The 19,368-nt window shown below is 43.0% G+C and overlaps 1 long non-coding RNA gene across 3 annotated transcripts in view; it reads right to left on the bottom strand.

The window, feature by feature from the left end:
- Positions 1–19,368, bottom strand: part of LOC311437055 — a 118,290-nt gene that overhangs the window by 23,615 nt on the left and 75,307 nt on the right. The gene's annotated exons all lie outside the window — the stretch shown is intronic.

A 19,368-nucleotide genomic window follows, 5' to 3' on the forward strand; every position in this document is an offset into this window, starting at 1 on the left:
TTTGAATCCATGTTTGTTCTAAGTTCAGGATTCATTTACAGTGTTCCTCAGGCACTAAACACTTTTTCTCAAATCCATTTAAGATTTCAAATCCGTGGTGGAAAAAAAAAAAAGTACATGATAAATGTCCAACAGAAAAAAAGAACACACTGCACTGTACTGCCAAAACAGACAAAAAGGAAGAAAAAAATACAATAATGGAAGAGAAAGAAGATGCATAAAATGCATAGCTCAGCTTTCTACATCCTTTATCAAGACCTTAAACATAGCATTTCTTGCTACATTGCAACTGGCAAGAATGATAAGAAGGTGAACTCTACCCTGTAACAGAAGTCCTTGTGCTCTTCTGACTATAAAAATGGGTTGCTGGGAGCTGCCCCTGGAGTAGCAAGTAACCAAAATGATACTAAAACAAATTAAACAAAGCATTTACTGACTGCCCTCTATTTGCTTAGTTACACTCATCAATCATGAAAAGAACAGACTGCATTTATCTGGTGACGCTAACGAACAAGCTGTACATACAAGCCTGAGGAAGCAGTACTCCTGCTGTGCTATCACATTTTTTCATCCAATGGGAGCACCGTTCCCTTATCCTTTAAGGCCAGGAGAGAGAAGGACGGGGGCTTCCAAGCGCAGAATTACACCTCATTTGAAAAAGAGCCTCCATTGCAGCAGCTTGCTTTTTGGCTGTGAAATCTGAAGGCCATTCTGACAGCAATGAGGACAGACGACTAGCACACAGTCCCTGAACTGTCCTGACAAACAAAGCTTATATGCTACATTGGAAGTGAGGGGTGTAACATCCCTTACCAGAGAAAGGCACTGTCTAAGGTATTGGCACAGAGCTATAGTGAAAGAAACCATAGACCCTCCTATAAAGTCTGAAAAATTTATCTATAAATAATTCTACAGTAATCTAGAAAGAGGCTGTGATGTTACCTACAGGTTTAGTGAATATACTATTAACATTATGGTAACTAAAATGGAGATACAAAGCATGCCTAGCTGTGCTGTTCCAGTGTTATCCATCTCCTGCAGCTTAACATCAAAATGCTACAAGGCAAATCCAATGTAGCCAGCCATTTAGACATTTCTCATGATCCTTACATACTCGGATATTGTCACACACCAAAAAACTACACAGAAGCATCACTTGCCTGACTGCTGAAACCTTGCTTTTGAAGCTCACATAATTTGTAACACACCTATGTTCTGCCTCGGCACAAACACACAGAATTTCAAACTGACGCGTCACTGTGAGTACCCCTGGCATGTGAAAACATCTACGTACTTTCAGCCAGGCCTTCTGGGTACAGTACTGAGGGATTTGGAAATATTGTTCTGATCCTATGTCTATCTGTGTGCAGTGTGTCTGCACTTACAGGCAGCCCTTGCTGTCCTTTGCACATCACTGACAACAGAACAACCTCCTACCCTTAATCCAGTTGCCAGGTGCTGAATTGCCGTTCCAGCCAGAACTAAATCAAGCTAAACCACAAGGAAATCATATGCCAGTAGAAGCAGTTTCCCAGAAAAGATGAAAGCCTTTTCACAACAGCTGCCTATTCTTTGAGGACAGTCTTCCACCTTCCCCTCCTCCTGTACTATAGAATACTGCCAAACATAGACAGGTATCTCCAAAACATCACTCTTACAAACAACGGGTAAGGCTCACACTTAAAAATGAGGAAGCATAACCGCATTCACGGCTATAACATCTTATCCAGAACCAGACTGTTTATTTCAGATTTATGTTGTCCTTATTACCAAAGCATTGATGCTTTGGTACATGGGTAATTTAATCACAATGCAACATCATAACTGTTACATCTTCTAGACTTCAATCCCTGACATTTTGATGCCTATTTACTTTACCTATATATAGTCAGGGCAAGTTATACAGGGCATCTGTCAACTGGGACTGTTTCTTCTTATCCTTATAGTTAAAAAAGGCACAAGTAACAATGAGGAACTAGTTCGAATAAGACCTCTGGCTATCTGGTACACTATTACTACACTAACTACACTGTTACCCATGCACTGCTTGTCATTTTAGCACCACATTCTCTTGTGAAGTACTGCCCTGATTTTGTGTGAAAGAATGAAATGCAAAAGAAATCAGTAGTTTTTCTAGGATTGCCATTATGTATATCTGAAATGGAACTGAACCAAAATTTGCCAATTCTTGGCATCCCGAGTCATAAGATTCTCTCCAGCCCCTAGGAAAGGAGGAGATTAACTTAAAACACATTACCAGAATCCACATCATTCTACTGGGCAATGGGAAGTGTCCCAGTTCCCCATTCTAGCTGCCACATGCAGTTGAGTAAGAGATTTTTACCCCTCCCAAAGAGTACTAATAAAAACCAAAGAATTACTAATAAAGATACTGCAGTAGTTACCATAACAACTGCTTTCAACTGCATTTGTTGTAAGGAATACAATTTATTTTTGTCCACGAAGCAACAATATCTTTATTATTATTGCTAAATGAATGTTTTTCCAAGAGCTGAATTCTTTCAAAGCTACTACCCTTGAGCACATATTTTAGATTTGCAAAAATAAAAGAGGTGTGAAGGTGGGGTTTCTGTAGTTCTGTACAGTAACAATTCTAATTAATACCTCTGGTCCTGGTACATGGTTCTCCAACATTCAGTTCACATACTTATATAGAAAACAAGAGGTTTACAGAAAACGAAATTTGGTTCTACTGGAGCAGAGATGACATCCATCAGCTTGTTGGTAGAACATTCTTTGTACTTCACAGGTGGCTAGAGTTCATTTATGTCTTCTATATAAGTTCCAGTGATGAGTGACAGCACACAGTGACACTGACTGCTACTGGGGTCAAAATATTTTCCATCATCTCTTTATTCACCAGACATTAAAAGGCGACAGGGACTGAACTTTGCTTCATGTTCTCATTTAAAACTTTTCAGACATTCAGTTGTTCCAGTGATTCTACCCCAAAAAGAGAATGTTCCTTTTGCACCCAATTTGGCCTGAACGAGTTGCTACAGAACAGAAAGGGAGAATCATGTACAGTCATGGCTGTAGACACTCATTCCTCCTACCTAGAGATAAGAGAGAGAAAAAGAGGAGAGATTTGCTGACAACGGATCCAAGACACACTGGTAACAAATTTGTCCTCTGAATTGCAACATCTTGCAGAAAAACATGGAGTGACAGCTTCATACACCACAACACACAAAATGATTCAGTCTTTAATAGTAGGAGGATTCTCAGATCATCCAGCCATATCTCCTGCCTGACAAAGGCTGTGCCACACACAGGTGCTGAGGGAGCTAAGTGTTAGGTGCACAATGGATACAAAGCACATAAGAGACAAAGTCTGTTTTAAGGTGACTGAAAAACTTCCAGAATGTGGGAATGAGTACAGTGGAGGGAGGGTCTGCACACAGATTTTTGCAAGGTCTTGGAAGAATGTAATGTGTGTGATTTCTGGTCACTGAGAGAATTAGCTAACACAGCATTCTGGATATTTATTATTTTGTTTTAAGTCCCAAAGGCAAGGGCTTTGAAAATGTGCATCTAACGCAGCTTGATTAGAAATGAAATAATCTAATTATATTGTAGATTCTTTTTATTACTACATTCCAACTGTCTCATTGTAGCACCTTAGAAAACCAGTATTTCCACATCCCTTAGAAACTGCAAGTACTGTAGCCATTAGCTATATACTGTGGGAATCTAGTTTTTTTTTTTTTTTTTTTTCTTTCCAGCTGTTCATAGGAGTAACTAACATCACAGTTCTGCAAATAACCATTCTGACAACTTGATGATTTAGGGCCAGCCCTGCTGTCCTCACTCAGGCGGATACTCAGACAGCTTCACAGACAGTGCTGTCATTTTGCATGCAACAAAAGAGATTTTAGGTTTTTAATATATTCTGCAAAGTGGTGATTTAACACAGCCTATAAATTTAAGTATGACTTCCACTGGAAGAGACTCCCCAACAAATTATCCCAACAAATTGTTTCCTGGGATATATTAAATCTTCTCTCTCTCATTAAGCAATTAACAATTCCCGTAAACAGAGAAGCATTCACAAGTGCCTTTGAAGAGACGGTAATAAACTATGTATGAACTATTGTTTCCTACAAAAAACTCTTTTCCCAGTAGCCAATCTAACCAACGCTGATGATCCAATAAAAGGTCCCATGCTTTGTCTGAATGCTTTCCAATGTGCAGTGACTTGCCAATAGATGCTACTGCTTTCTACATCACAAGTGCTTCAGAACTGCTCTTCTGTGTACTATAACTACCAAACACCAAAATTACCTACTTCCAAATACTCCTCTGTAGTGACACATTCAGACCAGTTAAGTCAGTACACCCAATTCCAGCTATTTGCTATTAAGCAAATACACAGATAGCTGTTTAGAGTCTTACTAAAGACTAATTGGGCAAGAGCCCAGGACAGATGTGAGGATTCAGTCTCCAATGATGTTAAATAATTATAAGATCCTGACCATGCACTATAGCAATTTGGATTAGCACTCATTTACAGTTTTCAAAGTGCTACCTTATAATTGCTGACCATTTTGGTGCAGCTGCAATTCCACAGAAATACTGAAGTTAATTTTGTGTTTTTATAATGAAACATCTACACTTACCATAAAATAAATGATAGAAATGATACCAGTGTCTCCACCCCAGAGTCAAAAGACTGGATATAATAAGTAAGGGAAATAATTAAATAAAAGCTTTTTATCTTTTTGCCAAAATTCAGACTGCAGCTGGGGAAAGTTCTCTGGTCATCTTCTCTGAAAACAGAATTTTGGCCAGGAAAATAAAAGTTCACACTGAGGCATGTTCTCCTTTTAGTTACACTGCTACTAATTTTGTCTCTTTTTTATTGACTCCTAGCATTTTGGATTCTGATCATTTGGACTTTTCTAAAGCGTTTTGGAAACCTGACCTGTCAGTGCTTGTCAACCATTCCATTTAATTTTAGTCACGGTTGGCAGCTGGTCAACGTCTGTATGGCTACTATGTCATCCATATGATGCAAGTTAAATGACTGTTAAATAAATCATTTTTCCTTCCCATTCCAATAAAATGTTTGGCTTGGTTTTCTCATCTGATCATCTTGAAACAATGGTACCACAATGCCTGACCTTGCAGTTGCTTTACCATCCAGTGGGCAGATGTCACGTAAGAAGAATGTGAAGAATGTCACATTTAAAGCAAGCATGGCTTGTATGCCCAGTACACTTCCCATTCTCTCACAAGAAACTTCAGAGCACAGCATAGGATATGTTAATGTATTCCTTACAATCAATGTTTGGAACGGAAAGCATCCCTGTCATGGAAGATGAAGCACAGGGTGGAACGTTTTCAAGAACTCTCACGTGACTTACAACTCTAATAAGCTAACTGGTAGTGCCCCTCTCATCTGAGGATTTCAAAGCTCATTGCAGATTAAATGCCTTTGAGTACATCATTAGTCTTTCCATTTGGCAAAGAATTTAAATGGCTTCCCCCTGCTCCCGTGGTACAGCAAACCACTAGCACCAATAGCCAGGGGAAATTTTTCAGAGGCAGAAATGGCTGTTAAGTGTCCAAGTGTCGTTTGTGCATCTGAGTATCTTCACCATTAATACTCATCACTTACTTGTAAAAGTGCTCTAAAGTGCTGCCTAAATAATTTATTAGTCTTTATAACATCCCCATGAAATAGGTAACTAATTTATCTCCACTGCATAACGAGTAAAATGAGGCACAGAGAAGTTAAGTACTTTGTTCAGACCATTCAGCAATATATGAACTAATCCAGAGTAAGAACTGAATAGATCATGATTTTTCACGTATACATTCAGTTTGCACCATCATAAAGACCCTAGTCTATTTTTTTTTTAATATTTCCTACAATATATTGATGCTGAGTTTTGTCTACAAGCAATGAGCAAGGAGTTTTTAGAAAATGTCAGATAACTCATGTGACTATTGAAATAAATGCGTGACACACTATGCATACAGAAATATAAATAAAATTATACTTTGCTAAGTTAAGAAACTGAGGAGGTCATCTAAATGTATTTTAATAAAGAAATGTGAAGCCAAATGGAGTGACTTTGTAATTCAATATTAATGGGAATTACAATCAGAAAGGATTAGAGCACTAAAATTTGGCAATTCTTACCCTAAGCACCTGTATATAACTGACTTCACAGGCCTTTTGGCTGTGGTATTTCAGCAAGAAATCCAGAACTGGGGAGTTCCAAAACCTTCCAGGGATTACAGTAGTTCATTGAATTGTCTCCTCTCAAGGAGCTCTGTCTCAGGCGAAATGCTTCTAATACACATTATTGTAACAGCACTTACAATATGCCCACTGATCTACAAATGTATGAGGATTCATGATCCTTGCTCTGGAGAATTTACTGGGTGAAAGACATGAAAACAGAGAGGGAAAGATTGCCACATGCACAAAGAATGTGCTGGTGCATACAGGGGCAGGTGTGTTCTTTGCAAGCAGGCAGACACAGGCATACACAGAAATTATCATTTGGGCAATGAAACAGAAACAGAAGGACATATCCAGCCAGGATTGTAACAAAGACAGAAATGGCATACGAACCTTTGGGAAGATGTTTCGTGTTTGAAAGAAAGCAATGGTGACCAGAGTAGCCTGTCAAGATCTGTATCAAACGGAAATAGTGATTGGTCTACTGAATGCAAGCAGGAACAGCAGAGAAAAAGCTGACAGCACCAGCCTGACAGTCTAGAAGTATTCGTAATGCATGAACCTTTACTCTGAGAAATCTAGGCTCAAATAGAAAGACACTACCTAGTATTAAACTACCTAGTATTAAACTAACACAAGCAATTCAGGCACCTGTAGGATAAAGAGAAAATGCTTGGCGCAAGCCCTTTGAAGAAAAGGGTTGCTTATGTCTGCTGAAATAGGATGACAAGACAGACAGTGAAGTGAAAGAGAAGGTTCTGAGAGAGAGAATGGCTGTCCTGGTATAGGGAACCTATATAATAAACAACACACAAAAATGCCCATTAAAAAAAAAAGCAACTTACTACAGAATATAGTGTAAAATCTAGTTTATACCACTGTCCAATTCTGAGAGTTAGAATAGAAAACTTCATGCTTCCCAAGTAAATAGAAGTGCTTGACTTTTTTTTTTTTTTTTTTTTTTTTTTTTTTGACTGTACACCACTGCTGACACACAAAGGTATCTTAAGACTGAAGGCAAAAGAAAGCATAAATCAAAAGCATAACTAGGGTGCCATGGTCCACTCGTTCTTATCTCCCATATCTGTGGTTTCTTAATAAATCACAAAAACAAGCACACACAATCTGAAAACCTATTGGTCTCATCTTAAATGCTCAACTTCGTTGTACCACAAAGGCAGCTGTTTCTTATCCTGCATACCAAAATGTGTGGTGTATCAGGTAACTAAGGAACACTACATTCTGATATAGAATGTAGCATGGCATAATACAAAGCCTTGAGCACCATCAAATGTCTGCTGAGATAAAAACATTAAACTAATAAATTTAAACCATAATTTTTCTTTATGGTTTTAAACCATACAGTATCTTTATGACTTGAATAAAAACAAATAACACAAAGTATAATATATTTATCTGGTGGATTTTGTTTTCCTAGTTACTTTAAAATACACCAAATAAGGTCCATAGGCCAACCTCTGTAATAAATCCCTATTTTCATGCAGTTTTATTTTCCTAAACTAAACCTTGAATCCCAGCACTAGCAATATACAAAGTTACGAGGGGTTTCAGTGTTCTTTGTTCTTGGTTTCTGCTGTTGCCCACCCCAGAAAGTCAGAGAAGCAGAGTTTACAAGCACCACACATTCTCATTTGTTACGCTATTCTGCACAGCCGCAGAACACTGCTACAAGACATGAATTCCACATTACAGTTCTACAGTTAGTCCATTGCCTTCACATTCCCTTTTGGAAAAGGTCTGCTAAGCCCTCCAGGACCCAAAGTGGGTATCAGAAAAAGATGAAAGGGAGAGTAGGGAGAAACAAACAGACAATTCAGTCATTTCTCAGCCCAGCCTGATGTAGACAATAATATTAACAGATTTTTTTGCCAGAATATTTTATTGCTTATGCCCCACCATAAAATCCTCTAACGTGCCCAGTGTGCCTACTGCTGTTTTATTGCTAGAGTAGTAATGCAGTTGCAAGTTGCAAGTTGCAAGTGGCAAGAGGAGAAAGTATCTTGCCAAAAACTTCTGCCAAAGACTGCATGTGACCTCAAGCAAGGTACACAGCTTATCCTGATTAAAAAGATTTCCTTCATGGTGTTTGAAAATTAACTCAGAGTTCATATAGTGTTAGTGGATGACTGATCACCGTTATTTTAAAATCCTTCAGGGATAACAGAGGGGACCATCAGAAGAGAATACAAGTTTACTGACTGAGTTAATGGACACTTTCTATTGCTAGAATCTTTAAAAGATTCATAATCCCATGACTAAACCCTATACGTCAGTATAAACTACAGCTCTAGCACTTTATTCTGGCTACTAACTGCAGAGGAACATAAATAAGGCAGCGACAGAAGAACTGATAGGGAACATACACTGTCTGATTTTTCATTCATTGTTATGAGATGATGACAATCTCTCTATGGAATTAATTCTGTCTTTTCCCATCTCCCAAGTAGCGTGACCTTCCAGTTATCGCCACTACAAAGTATTCTTTTTATGTGCAGAAATACACATTCCCCCATCTGTAAAATCTGCAGTCTTCAAAGAATCATCCTTATCAGTACTTGTCAGTCTGTCTATTCAAACCCAAGTTGGCCTGTCTAGATTTACAAGGAACTTTTTGCAGAGAAATGGTTTACTCTTGTTTTCCTCCACTGTAGAAGGAAATGGGAATCTCATTCATAAATAGCGCTATTGATCCTTCAGCTGCAACTTTTCACAGCTCCCTGGACTCACAAGATAGACCAAAGCTTTCTTCCTCCCCTGAAGAACTCTGCTTCTGTCACCCACTACATTCCTGTCTAGGACAAGTATCAACAGCACAGACACAATGCAAACCTGTACAGCATTACAATCCTCCAAAGAAACAAATATTTATGATTTATGGATGTGACATGAGAATTGCCGTGTTTTACTCTAAGACTGCTCATAAACAACTTTACCTAGCACTTAAAAACCTCGTTACACCCAACCTGTACATGCTGCCAAACTGTTTTGTCCTTCTATAAGGATAGATAGCTATAAGTACCTCAATGTATTCTCATTTCACAGAATCATATAGGTTGGAAGAGACCTCCAAGATCACCTAGTCCAACCTCTGACCTAACTCTAACCAGCCCTCCACTAAACCATATCCCTAAGCTCTACATCTAAACGTCTTTTGAAGACTTCCAGGGATGGTGACTCCACCACTTCCCTGGGCAGCCCGTTCCAATGCCTCACAACCCTTTCAGTAAAGAAGTTCTTCCTAATATCCAACCTAATACTCCCCTGGCACAACCTTAGCCCGTTCCCCCTCGTCCTGTCACCAGGCACGTGGGAGAACAGACCAACCCCCACCTCACTACAGCCTCCGTTAAGGTACCTATAGAGAGCGATAAGGTTGCCCCTGAGCCTCCTCTTCTCCAGGCTGAACAAGCCCAGCTCCCTCAGCCGCTCCTCGTAGGACTTGTTCTCCAGGCCCCTCACCAGCTTCGTTGCCCTTCTCTGGACTCGCTCGAGCACCTCCATGTCCTTCTTGTAGCAAGGGGCCCAAAACTGGACACAGTACTCGAGGTGCGGCCTCACCAGAGCCGAGTACAGGGGGACGATCACCTCCCTAGCCCTGCTGGCCACACTGCTTCTTATACAAGCCAGGATGCTGTTGGCCTTCTTGGCCACCTGAACACACTACTGGCTCATATTGAGCAGCCTATCAATCAATACTGCCAGGTCCTTCTCCACCAGGCAGCTTTCCAACCACTCATCTCCCCGTCTGTAGCTCTGCTTGGGGTTGTTGTGCCCCAGGTGGAGGACCCAGCACTTGGCCTTGTTGAACTTCATGCAGTTGACCTCAGCCCATGAGTCCAGCCTACCCAGATCCTCCTGCAGAGCCTTCCTACCCTTGAGCAGATCAACACACGCACCTGCAAACTTGCTGAGGGTGCCCTCAATGCCCTCATCCAGATCATCAATAAAGATATTAAAGAGGACCGGCCCCAGCAATGAGCCCTGGGGGACTCCACTAGTGACCGGCCTCCAACTGGATTTAACTCCATTCACCACAACTCTTTGGGCCTGGCTATCCAGCCAGTTTCTAACCCAATGAAGCGTAACCCAATGATGGAAAGGGGCTTAGCCAGCTCTTCTGCCAGTTCTCTCAGCACCCTTGGGTGGACCCCATCCAACCCCACATACTTGCGTACATCCAAGTGCTGTAGCAGGTCGCCAACCATTTCCTTGTGGACTGTGAGGGCCACAATCTGCTCCCCATCCCCTTCTACCAGCTCAGGGTACCGGGTATCCAGAGAACAACCAGTCTTGCCACTAAAGACTGAGGCAAAGAAGGCATTAAGCACCTCAAGCATTTTCCTCATCTCTAGGAAGAATGTAACATAACAGTATATAACCCTAAGTACTTCTAAGTGGCTTGTTATGATAAATGAGCTAGCAAACAAAAAAAAATAACAGGTGGAAGAGGTTAACTGAACAGAAAGGAGTGCAAAAAATGAATAGCACCTCAAAAACTGGATGGAGCCTTATTCTCTAGCTTACAGCAGCTCAAGAACAAAGTTTGTCAGCAGGGCACAGACAAAGATTTCACCCCGGAATTTCCTGTCTGGCTGTAATGGAGCAGGTCTTCAGCTCTGACCCAGTGGCACTGGCAGAACAGAAGCTGACTCAGCAAGCTGTTAATTAGGCGTTGTCAGACACAAAATTGTCCCTCTAACACAGTTCTGTCAAAAGTAATACCAAATTAAACAAAGAAAGGTGGGAGAACAAGCTTCCATTCCCAACTCTTCTACAGTGAACAACCTGTCATTAGATATCGCTTTCCTTCAGAATGTCAATTGCAGAAATGAAGGGACACAAAATAGAATCTGAAGATACTTGCTAAGTTCTATCAAAATGAATACAGTTACTGAGACTACATGAGCTGTCAAACTCCCTGACTAAAAGGAATCAAAGATGAACATATCTGAACTACAGTGCAGTATATGGACAAATCATATGGCTCTGGATAAAGCTTGCTTGTACCTGACAAATTGTGTGTTCCCTATTTCCTTCCCCTCCCCCTCCGACCCTCTATCCAAAATACATAATTTAAAATCTTAAAAATGAATGCTTTGGCTGTCAGAGAACTTTGTTCTACTGTTATCTCAGCAACAGTTTCCTATGTGTAATCAGACTGTTGAGGATAAAAACCAAGGACACCTGAATAAATGTTCCACACAAAAAATAATAAGACAGCATGAAGGCTGAGAAATAGAGCACTTAAAACCTAGAAAATTACTAGTATTAAAGTGCCCATTGGATACATCAACCATGTCACAGTATAGAGAGATTTACACATTTTAAGGAAAGAGTTGATTCAAACAAAAACAATGGCACAGGTAGATCTTACCTACATTACTTAATCCCAGATAAAGAATGCTTGTATGAACAGATTTTACAGATATCTCACATAAAACCCAAAGGTCACATATGGACTGGGAACCAAAACTGAATGTACAGAGCTATTTAGGGAAGTCTGGTGCTGTAGATGCCAGCTGTCAGGTTAACAGTAGGTGAGAATTAAACAACTCAGAGTTCATCCAAGTGTCCTGAGCTAGGACTTTTTGTTCAGACTTCGTTTCTGGGCACATACAGGTTTTTTAACTGCACTTACCTCCATGGAGTTGCTACATTTTTGGTGAATCTAGAACACAGTGTTAATGGAGTATCAGCACTAATACAAAACACGAACTAAAGGAACAAGCATCTAAGAACCGCATTCTCATTTTGTGTACCAGTGAAACCCCACTGAAATCCATGGAAATACTCAGATTTTTTGCCGAGGCGATCGGCTCCGGGGCAGACGCGTTCTGCAGCGGAGCGGGGGATCGGGCCAGGCAGGGCTAATTTTTCCAGCATCGAGCCTACTGGAGGGAGCCGCCAGGACCCGGCAGCCCTCGTGAGGGAGGCTGACGAGGTGAAGGCGGAGCCAGCAGCGCCCCCTCCCCGGCCGTTCAAAAGCTGCCCCTAGGGAGCGCGACGAACAGGACGGGCAAACAGGGCAGAGCGCTCCCCCCGCCCATACGAACACCTTCACGACAGCCCTTAGCTAGGTGATAATGGTCTCCACCAGGCACGGTGCGCTCTCCAGGAAGTCGGTGCACAACCAGACCGACTGCCCGTTAAAAAATGCCGCAGTTCAGGTCACCGGGTGCAGGGAGCGTCTGAGCCTGTTGCTGCCATCGGCGGGAGGCAGAGAAACTGCTCGTGTGAGGTGCGAGCAGGTGGATGACCTGGTCCGCATGGTGGCGGAGCTCAAGGAGGAGGTGGAGAGGTTGAGGGATATCAGGGAGTGTGAGTGGGAGATAGACTGGTGGAGCTACTCCCTGCAGGGCCTCAAGGAGAGATATCGAGGTGAGACACCCCAAATGGGGGTGGACCCCCTGCCCTGTCGCTGTCGGGCAGAGGGAGGGGATCTGGGAGTTGAGGAGGAATGGAAACAGGTCCCTGCTCGACATCGCAGGCGATGCCCTCCCTTTCCGGCCCCGCCTTCCCAAGTGCCCTTACACAACAGGTTTGAGGCCCCGGAGATTGAGAGGCCGGTGGGTGAGGAAGAGGTAGCAAGTGTACCCAGGAGGATGCCTAGGGCGAGGAGGTCGACTCCACGCCTCAGGACTGCCTCCACCAAGAAAGACAGAAGGGTAATTGTTGTGGGAGACTCTCTTCTCAGGGGAACAGAGGGCCCTATTTGTCAGCCTGACCCTACCCGTAGGGAAGTGTGCTGCCTCCCTGGGGCCAGGGTCAGGGACGTTGCCAGGAGGCTTCCCAACCTGGTACGCCCCTCTGACTATTATCCTCTTTTGATAGTCCAGGCGGGCAGTGACAACATTGAAGAGAGAAGCCTGAAGGCTATCAAAAGAGACTTTAGGGGGCTGGGACGGTTAGTGGATGGAGCAGGAGTGCAGGTGGTGTTTTCGTCCATCCCCACGGTGGCAGAGAGGGGTACAGAGAGGACACGGAAAGCCCACCTGTTAAACACGTGGCTCCGGGGCTGGTGCCAACGCAGAAATCTTGGGTTTTTCGACCATGGGGCACTTTACTCGGCACCCGGCCTGATGGCCGCAGACGGGTCCCTATCTTTTAGGGGAAAAAGGATCCTGGGCCAGGAGCTGGCAGGGCTCATTGAGAGGGCTTTAAACTAGGTAAGAAGGGGGATGGGGCCGAAGCAAGGATTGTTGGAGCTGTGCCAGGGGGAACAATGGCAAGGCCAGGGGATAAGGCAATGGTCCAGCTGAAGTGCATCTACACCAATGCACACAGCATGGGTAACAAACAGGAGGAGCTGGAAGCCATCATGCAGCAGGCAGGCTATGACTAGGTTGCCATCACGGAGACGTGGTGGGACCAGTCTCATGACTGGAGTGCTGCAATGCCTGGCTATAAGCTCTTCAGAAGGGACAGGCAGCACAGAAGGGGTGGTGGTGTGGCTCTCTATATTAGAGAGTCTTTCGATGTTGTAGAACTCGAGGCTGGGAATGACAAGGTCGAGTCCCTTTGGGTTAGGATCGGTGGGGCCAACAAGGCTAGCGTCCTGGTCGGGGTCTGCTATAGACCGCCAAACCAGGATGAGGAGACGGATGAGGAGTTCTACAGGCAGCTGACAGAAGTTGCGAAATCTTCAGCGCTTGTTCTCGTGGGGGACTTCAACTTCCCTGACATATCCTGGAAGCACAACACAGCCCAGAGAAAGCAGTCTAGGAGGTTTCTGGAGAGCGTTTCAGGAAGATAGCTTCCTGACGCAGCTGGTTAGTGAACCTACCAGGGGTGGCGCCCCGCTAGACCTTCTCTTCACAAACAGAGAAGGACTGGTGGAGGATGTGATTGTTGGGAGCTGTCTTGGGCAGAGTGACCACGCAATGGTGGAGTTCTCTATTCTTGGCGAGGCCAGGAAGGGGACCAGTAAAACCGCTGTATTGGACTTCCGGAGGGCTGACTTTGAGCTGCTCAGGACACTGGTTGGTGGAGTCCCTTGGGAGGCGGTTCTGAAGGGCGGAGGGGTCCAGGAAGGCTGGGCGCTCTTCAAGAGGGAAATCTTAATGGCGCAGGAACGGTCTGTCCCCACGTGCCCAAAGACGAGCTGGCGGGGAAGAAGACCGGCCTGGCGCAACAGAGAATTGTGGCTTGAGCTTAGGAGGAAAAAGAGGGTTTATAATCTTTGGAAAAGTGGGCAGGCCACTAGGGAGGACTATAAGGATGTTGCGAGGCTGTGCAGGGACAAAATTAGGAAGGCCAAAGCTCATCTGGAGCTCAATCTGGCTACTGCTGTTAAAGACAACAAAAAATCTTTTTACAAATACATCAACACAAAAAGGAGGACTAAGGAGAATCTCCATCCTTTACTGGATGCGGGGGGAAACCTTGTTACAAGAGATGAGGAAGAGGTGGAGGTGCTCAATGCCTTCTTTGCCTCAGTCTTTAGCGGCAATACCGGTTGCTCTCTGGATACCCAGTACCCTGAGCTGGTGGAAGGGGATGGGGAGCAGGATGTGGCCCTCACTATCCACAAAGAAATGTTTGGTGACCTGCTATGGCACTTGGATGTGCACAAGTCGATGGGGCTGGATGGGATCCACCCAAGGGTACTGAGAGAACTGGCAGAGGAGCTGGCCAAGCCGCTTACCATCATTTATCGGCAGTCCTGGCGATCGGGGGAGGTCCCAGTTGACTGGCGGCTAGCAAACGTGATGCCCATCTATAAGAAGGGCCGGAGGGCAGACCCGGGAAACTACAGGCCTGTCAGTTTGACCTCAGTGCCAGGGAAGCTCATGGAGCAGATTATCTTGAGAGACATCACGCAGCACTTGCAGGGCAAGCAGGCGATCAGGCCCAGTCAGCATGGGTTTATGAAAGGCAGGTCCTGCTTGACGAACCTGATCTCCTTCTATGACAAAGTGACGTGCTGGGTGGACGAGGGAAAGGCTGTGGATGTGGTCTACCTTGACTTCAGCAAGGCTTTTGACAGCGTTTCCCACAGCATTCTCCTCAAGAAACTGGCTGCTCTTGGCTTGGACTGGCGCACGCTTCGTTGGGTTAGAAACTGGCTGGATAGCCGGGCCCAAAGAGTCGTGGTAAATGGAGTCAAGTCCAGTTGGAGGCCGGTCACTAGTGGCATCCCCCAGGGCTCGGTGCTGGGGCCGGTCCTCTTTAGTATCTTCATCGATGATCTGGACGAGGGCATTGAGGGCACCCTCAGTAAGTTTGCAGATGACACCAAATTAGGTGCGTGTGTTGATCTGCTTGAGGGTAGGAAAGCTCTGCAGGAAGATCTGGATAGGCTGCAGCGATGGGCTGAGGTCAACTGCATGAAGTTCAACAAGGCCAAGTGCCGGGTCCTGCACCTGGGGCGCAATAACCCCAAGCAGAGCTACAGGCTGGGAGAGGAATGGTTGGAGAGCTGCCAGGCAGAGAAGGACCTGGGAGTGATGGTTGATAGTCGGCTGAATATGAGCCAGCAGTGTGCTCAGGTGGCCAAGAAGGCCAACAGCATCCTGGCTTGTATCAGAAACAGTGTGACCAGCAGGGCTAGGGAGGTGATCGTCCCCCTGTACTCAGCTCTGGTGAGGCCGCACCTCGAGTACTGTGTTCAGTTTTGGGCCCCTTGCTACAAGAAGGACATGGAGGTGCTTGAGCGGGTGCAGAGAAGGGCGACGAAGCTGGTGAGGGGCCTGGAGAACAAGTCCTACGAGGAGCAGCTGAGGGAGCTGGGCTTGTTCAGCCTGGAGAAGAGGAGGCTCAGGGGCGACCTTATTGCTCTCTACAGGTACCTTAAAGGAGGCTGTAGCGAGGTGGGGGTTGGTCTGTTCTCCCACGTGCCTGGTGACAGGACGAGAGGGAATGGGCTTAAGTTGAGCCAGGGGAGTTTTAGGCTGGATGTTAGGAAGAACTTCTTTACTGAGAGGGTTGTTAGGCATTGGAACAGGCTGCCCAGGGAAGTGGTGGAGTCACCATCCCTGGAAGTCTTTAAAAGACGTTTAGATGTAGAGCTTAGGGATATGGTTTAGTGGGGTCTGTTAGTGTTAGGTCAGAGGTTGGACTCAATGATCCTGAGATCTCTTCCAACCTAGAAATTCTGTGATTCTGTGATAACTATTTACAACAGATGGCATGTTGATACACCTTTTGTTTGATTTCACCTCACTGAAAAGGTTTTCAACCCAAAGCAACTGGAAGTCTGCCATCTGTCCTATCATGTCTGTACTTGCTAAGGTTTTAAGCATAACAGTTTCTCCTAGAATGTATTCATTTATGACTTTCAGAGAAACCTGGCTCACTACAGCCACAGAACAAGTCCAGAATTTTAGAAGTTATCAAGAATGAAAGGGAGCAGTATGCATCTGACAATGATGTCTACAGGAATACTCATGTAAGTACAAAAGCTCAGGGTCTGTGCATTGTATCTATATGGAATGTCTCTGCCAGTTGCTTGAGTTACCTGTTAGGGAGAAATCCTTAACGATGCAGGTTTGCTTCAGTCTTTTGCCCTACGATTCATCTTATTTTCCTCCTGTTGAGAAAGTCTTGTTCATCACACAATATTTTAAAATGCTGTGGCACAGAGATGCTGAAGAACTCCATGTGTGTATTTCAGAGATTGCAGGCAGTCATTTGAATATTCTGGAGTTGAGAAAACCGAGGTAAAGGATGAAAGTTAAGTGTCAATTCTGGGTTTCCCATCGTAATCAGCTCATAAAACATTTCTATTTGAACCAACTACAGAAAAACACTCTTCAAAGCTGGTTTCCCCATTTATAGCTGTGAACTTGGAGTGAAATCTCCAGCACCACTGTTATTTGCTTTTTGAACACAAATGCTGGTGATTTTTTTTTTCCCCTTTTAAGTGAAGTTTCAGAGAGAAAAGAGTTGGGCATGACAAATGCATGAGAAGCTTATCAGCATTAGCAGTTCTTTGAAAGTTATTCCACTTACGCTGGAAAATCATCTGATGTCTTTTCCCTTTGAGATGCACCGATGCTAGAACTATGCAGAGTATAGCCCTGTAGCATGAAATAATGAACTTCCTAATTCCACTTCAGAAATAGGTTTCAGTGTCAATATGTACCATTTGGGTAACCTTCATTAATGAGAAAAAATATAAAGTGTGGGACAATACAAATCTAATTAACCCAAATGCCTAAATGGAAAAAAAAATCTCATTATAAAACAACAGCAACTAGATTTGGGGAGAAGACATTATAGATTATCTTAGTGTTATAGCTTCCTTGCATTAGGAAAATTATTGGCAACAGGACACACAGCGATGCAGACAAGCTACTACCCGGTACCAAATTTTCAAGTTCAGCATCAGAGCCAGTCTGAGCAGGGTCAGGGAATATGAAAGCTGGGACTGCTGTCTGAATATCTAACATATTCAAAGTCCTTGTACCATGCAGCTGGACTAATGACAGTTAAAATCAATGGATTAATCATAGGAAAGCTTCACATCTCTCTTCTGTTATACCATACATTTTTTTTAGCTCCTTGGTTAGCGTAAATATGGCACCAATTAGCTACTTTCATCCATGTCTGGACTTTCTAATTTCAAATATTGAGTAAACAAGGATTCTGTACAGGTACAGTCATAAATATTTGGTTATCAATTGTTTTCTCTTTAGTTTTGAGATAAAGAATAACAGGTGTAGTGTCAAATTAATTTGACAGGATTCATTAACAACAAATGTTAATTCATGTAAAGCACGCATAGCTTTTTTGTAGTTCTTCCCCTAATAATGAGCAATTTAAAAGATATATATATTAAATGAGACAGCCTTGAACTTCATTCAGATTTCACTAAATACAATCGAATTTCAGTAGTTTATAGATACTGCTGCTCCATAAACTCCACTCTCTATCTTTGAAATCTCAAGCCTTTCTTTCAGGGAATCTATTTAAAGGGGAAAAAAAAGGAAGAAAAAAAAAAAAAGACAATTTAGATAATACTCATCCCCAGTCAAGTAAAAAGTTGTGAATATATCAATATCCACTGAACTTAAGCACACACACTGGTGTATCCCACTGAAAGCTACATGGCATATTTAAGCATAGATACACAGGTGATAAGCATTACCTGGCCTTAAAATATCTGATAATCTTTTATGCAGACAAAAATCAGTGCTAGGACTTCATCCATGAAGCTACATATAGCTTAAGAAGAAAAAAAAAAAAGGTTATTTAATTAAGCTGGTTCCAGAGCCTTTCAGAAGCATTCATAATTCAATGAGCATCAAACCTGTAGTTTTTAATTGTATTTATCTGTTCACAACATGACCGAATGCGTGCAGTAATTTAAGAGAAAGTCTTTTTACTGTCAATACTCCAAGACAGTATTTGTGGCACAACTGTTTCCAGGCTGTCTATTAAGCTCTTTACAAACAGAAAATAATTCTTCCACTGTGTACTGACCAACCAGAAAATTCTGACTGCCAAAAATCCTAAAGGCTACAGCAGAACTAAGGTATCATCCTGGCATCCATTATACTGGCTTACTGCATGCTATTATATTGTGTATGCCTGTAATCATCCTTAGAAATTATATGCCACCGAACAGAAAGGTATTGAGCCTATGCAACCTTATAGAAAGTTCTATCCATTTATTTAGGAAAACAAAGCTAAGTGAAGACTTATATCCACTAAAAGCTAAAGAATGACACTGTAGAAAGCAGAAATAGGCAGCTGTGCTACAGGGTTAGAAATCCATGGTGCTATAGCTCCAGCATTTTTGTTACTCTGGAGGCTACAGTAGCAGAGAATAACACTGTGGGAAAGGGAGAGAGTAAAGAACAATTAGACCCAGTAAAAGAGAGACCAACACTACTGCCATCCTCATCTGAAAATTTTCTAAATCATAACATTAGTTTAAAATGTGATATGAAAAGCTATTCAATTCTCTATATTCAATATAGAAAATTCTATATATTCAGTTGAGATTTTTCAGTCCTCCTTTAGCTTTTTTTAATTTATAAATAGATATAAATAAGACCACGTTCTCATGACAGTTTGTGACATCTGAGCTTAGACTAAAACAAAGCCTTTCTTATTGCAGGAAATAATGGCATTTGAAATGTTAAGGGAAAGCTACAGATGGAAAGCATTCAAGGCTTCTGTCTGCTCTT

Source organism: Aythya ferina, assembly GCF_964211825.1.
Source record: "Aythya ferina genome assembly, chromosome: 5".
Classification (NCBI taxonomy): Eukaryota; Metazoa; Chordata; class Aves; order Anseriformes; family Anatidae; genus Aythya; species Aythya ferina.